This window comes from Lathyrus oleraceus, chromosome 7 (genome assembly GCF_024323335.1).
Source record: "Lathyrus oleraceus cultivar Zhongwan6 chromosome 7, CAAS_Psat_ZW6_1.0, whole genome shotgun sequence".
Classification (NCBI taxonomy): domain Eukaryota; kingdom Viridiplantae; phylum Streptophyta; class Magnoliopsida; order Fabales; family Fabaceae; genus Lathyrus; species Lathyrus oleraceus.
In genome coordinates, this window is record NC_066585.1 from 325,662,193 (window position 1) to 325,668,377 (window position 6,185).

General features: G+C 40.8%; 1 non-coding gene across 1 annotated transcript; it reads right to left on the reverse strand.

The window, feature by feature from the left end:
- Positions 1 to 5,335: 5,335 nt before the first annotated feature.
- LOC127108698 (small nucleolar RNA R71) lies at positions 5,336 to 5,442 on the reverse strand. The gene has a single exon (XR_007796220.1). It is a non-coding gene; the product is annotated as a small nucleolar RNA R71 (small nucleolar RNA).
- Positions 5,443 to 6,185: the final 743 nt, after the last annotated feature.

Genomic DNA, 6,185 nt, shown 5'->3' on the forward strand with positions numbered 1-6,185 from the left:
TCAAAATAAACAACAAGACAAACTAGGGAGGTCGTCCTTCAGGAATGAGAGTCTTCAAATACTGGCACTGATCCATCAATCAGTCACACTCTGAACACTCAGGTAGAGGGGTGAGCTTCTCTTTCAGTTGCACCCTGAGTTTAACAACTTCCTCTCGGAAATGAGATGCACGGATGTCACTTCCTCTGAGTTGGCTCTCTGCTGCATGCCTCAGATCTACCTCTTTCTTCAACTGAGTATCTTTGTCCTTAAGCTGTCTTTCTAAGTCTCGTATCTTCTTTTTGTAATTGGCTTCCGCTTTTTGTAATATCAAGCGTTCATGGTGTTCTTCATCCAACATTGTTTCTATCTCATCATAGGACCTCTTTTTGTTTCTTGATCTACTAGAACTTTCACCTTGCACTCCTTTGAGTTTATGAGCCAAATTCAGCCTATCAGTTCTTGCTTTGTAAAACTTCATTTGGATTTCTTGTTCATTTTCTTTCAACTGGCGATTCTCCATTAAGGCTTGTTTATAATACTCAGCAGGCATACTCTCATAAAGGATCAAAGGCGGTTGCTCCTGTAAGGGTTCCATCCGGTCATATGGTAGCAACAAAGTCCCAACTCTTTCCTTGACCCACTCAGTGTAAGCAGACATAGCAATTGCAAACTTCCTCCCTAAAACAGATCCATCTTTTATACCAATATTCTCCCAAGCTTTTCCCACTTGCTCCAATCTTGCTGGATCGCTCCGTTTCTCAAAGTACACATTTTCAGCTATCTCGACATCTTGCGGCCTTTCATTCATGACAAAACCCAACTGACGGAGAGAAAGAACCGGGTTGTAGTTGATGCAACCCCTAGTTCCTATGAGTGGAACATTACGAAACTCTCCATAACTCATAATGACGTTGCACACATTAATCCTATAAGCTTGCCACTTGATATCATAAGATGTGAGCGACATGATCCTCTGAGTCGATTTGTGAGTATTCTGAGTATCCACAAATGGTCCATTGGTTGGTAGAAAAGACAAGAACCACTTGAGTAGCAACGGGAGACAACACTTGATAGCTCCACACTTACCGTGCCTACTGTGTATCGTATAATAGGTGTCAGCTAACAAGGTAGGCACCGGGTTTCCTCCAATAAAAATAGTGATTTCTTCCAGGTCTACGAAACTAGGCATACTAGGGAACAGAATAACTCCATAAATCATGACAGCCAACTGAGCGTTGAAAGCTACCCAATTTCCTTTCTTTGCTTCTTCCTTAGCCATCCTTACCAAGAACTTCAAGGATAAGCCCACAACATCACCGCTTGGTTTCCAATTATCGCTCACTTCCTTGACGCTCAAGTAAAGAGCCTTAGCGAAAACTTTGAAATACACCTCCTTTGGCACATCCAGGAAAGGTACTCGATTTTTGATTCGGACATTCATAAGGATGGAATACTCTTCAAGAGTGGGAGCTAGCTGGTAGTCCTGAAAAGTAAAGCAACGAAGCTCCGGATCATAGAACTGTAAGAGAGTCTGCAGAGGTACCGGATCAACCACCATCTTTAACAATGCCAAGATATCCCCATATTGATCAACAAAAACTTTCTGATTACGGTCGGTCACGAGATTACCCAATTCTTCCAAAGATGTCAACGGCTCACGGTAAAAGCTGTAGGTGCAAGTCTTCCTCTTCAACTCTGGAATGGCAGCCATCTCTCGGTGTGAACAGACTCCTGAATAAACCAGAAAAATGATATGCATATGCGGGTTAACTTTTTTTCTTTTTTATGCATTATTTCTTTTGAAAATAAACATACTATGATGCAAAATGATGAAACAATGACTGGTTGGCTGTGTATCACAAGGCACAGGATCAGAACTTCAGCATGAATTCGGAACCGGGAACCATAGAACACAGTCATCAACTTAGAACCCATACTTCAGAACCAACGGTCACCAACAAGAACCAAACAAAAGTCACCAACAAGACACAGTCACCAACAGAACAAGTCACCATCAGAACAAGTCACCATCCAAACAAGTCACCATCAGAACAAGTCACCATTTGTACCTGTAAATGATTCATTCCTGCCCCACTCACGGGTGTAATCTAGGCCAGGGTAAGGTCAAGAGAAACGCAGGATAAACAATCCTTTCAAGAATATCATCATATGCAAGCCAGGTGTATGCAACGATAATACCCCATCAGAATTTGAATTGCTCGTGATACCATGTTCCGCTAAGTGGCGCCATACCACCCGCTTCCCATGAATCATTCTATTCCTAGGTGTCCTAAAGTTCACTCATAGCCTGTGTATTGGGCCTTTTACCTCTTGTGACTCCCACCCAACAGCGAAACAGATACACAGCCAACACAGTATGCATGAAACAGTAAAGCGCACATAGGATGCAATGCAAGTAGATAAGTATGCAAAGCAATAAATAAATAACACGCAATAGATAATAAACAAACAAACGCTAGGAAAGGCCCACTAGGGAAAATAAATCCCCAGCAGAGTCGCCAGCTGTCGCTCCCCGGATTTCCCGAATCCAAGTACAAATGCGAAAAGAGTGGCGCGGAAAAAGAGTAGAGTCGCCAGCTATGTACTTTTATCTCAAGAGGAGGGAAAGGTAGTACTGCATAACCAAGAGGGAACGGATAAAAGAAAGTCTCGAACCAAAGAAAACCGAGTAAGGGGGTCGGTTACGTGAAGGGAAGGTTATCGCACCCCTTCACATCTGTGGTACTCCACAGGATCCACGCTTGCTATTTATGTCTAAAGTGTGTGTATAAAAAGTCTTATATGCGATGCGAAAGGGAGAAAATCAAAGTAGGGAAAAGAAAGAGTTATTGCTCGCACAGGCCCTACCCTGCTGCATACGTATCTCAAGAAGGATTGAGAATCAGAGCACCGTAGCTCGGCTAACCTATTTTTGTTTGTTTTGTGTTTTTTAGATGAACGACGTTACTACGCAATCTATCGGATGCTCGACCTTTGGAGACTTACTCACCTGTAGTAGAAGGAGTTAACGTGTTCTTAAGAAAAGAAAATCAAAGAGTTTGTTTGTGTTTTAGTAATGTTCATGCAAAAAGGAAGCCTGATAACACTAAAATTTACGTATTTTCGACTCCGATTTCACATGCATTCTAGTTGTTTTATTGTCATTTTGTTGTGTTATTACTGTGTTTTCCTTTGTTTTCAGATTTTTACTTTAATCGGAGCCCCGATCGAGAAAAGGAGTGAAAAAGGGCTAAAAATCCTAAAATTCAGCATTTTGTGCTTATGGCCTACCCAGTGGCGGGCGCCACAGACCAAGCCATGACGTGTCAAATTCAACTTCCCTCAACTCCCACGTTTTCCCACTACTTCCACTAAGGCGCCCCATCTTGTGCTTGTGGCGGGCGCCACAAGAGGAAAAACAGTTTCCTCCTATTTTCAAGTTGAAGGGCATCCAAGTCATTTCCATCTTTTTACTTGCTTATAAATAGAAACGCGAATTCACTTTTCCAATCATCCAAACTTAGAGCAGAGGCAAACTCAGAAGCAACTTTGTTTCACTTAGGCATATATTCAGTATTTTATAGTGGTAATCGCTTCGCATTGGAGTGTTACCACAATTGTGTCATCAAGTCTGTGATAGAGTCTGTAATCGAGTTTGGAGCACTTTGGAAGGAAGTTAATCCTGCCGCCATTTTCTTTTCCGCATTGCAATTTACTCAGCCCTCCGATTGGAGCCGGTTTTTATTACTCGCCTTTACTTTATTTATTTCCCGCACTCGCTTTTATTTTATTTATTTCCCGCACTCGCTTTACTTTATTTATTTCCCGCACTCGCTTTATTTTATTTATTTCCCGCACTCGCTTTATTTTATTTATTTCCCGCACTCGCTTTACTTTATTTATTTTCGCGCACTCGCTTTACTTTATTTATTTCCTCGCACTCGCTTTAAATTATTTACTTTCCGCACTCGCACTACTTTTATTTATTTTAATGCACTTTTACTTTACCATGTCTACCTAAATTTATAAGGTTAGAATGTAAGGATCATAATTGAACCGATAATCCGTACAATTGTTCGTAGAAACACTTAAGGGCTATTTTAACTTTCAAATTAGGTTTTCCCGCACTTCAATTCCGTTGGGTAAGATTGAAAGCCGTCCAACGTCTTTTTAAACTTAATTGTTTTTAACTATTTCAAAAACAGCGAAAGCGCTTTGTTTAGTTCATTAGGAGTTTTTAACATTAAGAAGAAAAGAGATTTTAAAACTATTTTCGGACGCGTTTATAAGTTTAGAGTCTGGTTCGTAAGAATCTCTTTTGGTTAAGAAGTCCTGGTTATAATACTTTTCAACTTAGTCAAGACACTATGTTTCTTAAAAATAGGTTTACCACTCTAACGCAATGCGCGCCTTTTTATAAGTGACAATAAGAGGGTTTGATTAGGGAGTACAATTCGGTTCTGAATACGCGAAAGTGACAGTTCCTGTTAAATTAGTTCTTTTCAGAGTAGGAAACATTGCCCATAAGTAGTTCTATTAGAAAGTACTTGGATTAGCAATTGGTTACGTGAATTACATTCGACCCTGTCTTTATTAATTAAATCTATTTAAATACGTTACTTTTCATTGCATACTACGAAAAACACCTATTTTGACTGCCTTTGATAAACACCATAACAACAGATAACGATAGCTTGACACTTGGTCTCTGTGGATTCGACAATCTTTTATATTACTCTGACGTGTTCGTATACTTGCGAAAAGCACGCATCAAGTTTTTGGCGCCGTTGCCGAGGACCAATTTCGTCAAATTTCATTTTCCTATTGTTATATCGTTTAGACTTAGGTTATTTCCCACCGGTCAATGTGAAGAACTCGCAGTACCGGAAGTTTAAGCTTAGTATACCCTCTGGCGGAACCTGAACGTTACGCTCGCGCACGTTTATTCTTTCATAGAATTAAGAGAGCTATGGCCGAAGATCAAAACCAAAGACCTCTTAAGGACTTCGCTCAACCATCTAATGAAGAACCTAGTTCTAGTATAGTAAAGCCAACTATCCCAGCCAATAATTTTGAACTTAAACCATCTCTGCTGCAACTAGTGCAACAGAGACAATTCGCGGGTCTCGCTACCGAGAACCCTAACCAACATTTAAAAATATTTCTTCAATTAGCAGATACTTTTAAAACCAATGGAGCTTCTCCTGAGGCAATACGTTCAAGATTATTTCCTTTTTCCCTCAGAGATAAAGCCCTATCATGGTTAGATTCCCTTCCACCCAATTCCATTACGACTTGGGATAACCTTAGAACATTTTTTCTTGCTAGATATTTTCCCCCGAGTAAGACCGCCGTTCTTCGAAACCATATAACTAGATTTACCCAAAACCAAGGAGAATCGCTGTTCGAAGCTTGGGAGAGATATAAAGAGTTGTTATGAGCATGCCCACATCATGGCTTAGAAAACTGGTTAATCATTCAAACCTTCTATAATGGACTTCATTATAACACAAAGATGACCATCGACGCTGCCGCAGGCGGTGCTCTGATGAACCAACCTTATCCTGAAGCTAGTGCCCTCATTGAAGATATGGCTCAAAACCATCAATCATGGGGAGTCGAACGAGCGACAGTTGAGAAGAAGGAAGCCCAAGGAGGAGTGCATGAACTAAGCTCTATAGACATGATGCAATCTAAAATGGACGCATTAGCCCTTAAGGTCGAGCATATGTACAGGAACCCGAATAGTGTAGCCGCAGTTTCGTTGGATTGTGAGATATGTGGAACCCAAGGACACCAATCTGCAGAATGCAGTCTATTAAACGAAACCCACTCCGAGCAAGTGAACTACACCCAAGGGAACCCATATTCGAATACCTGTAACCCTGGAGGGAGGAATGACCCTAACTTCTCCTATATAAACAATAACCCTATCCAAAATAATGCACCTCCGAGACCTAGTTATAAAGCCCCAAGATCAAATCAACCTTTACAACCTGTACCACCAAAGTCGAGCCTTGAGAAAATTATGGAAAATTTTATCACCGCTCAAACCCAACAAAACAAGGAGTTCATGAACCAAAACATTCATGTTAACGAATTGATTACTCAATTAGGAACCAAGGTTGACCAAATAGTTACTCATACCAAGATGCTTGAAACCCAGATCTTTCAGGTAGCTTTAAACCAAGCCCCTCAGACTA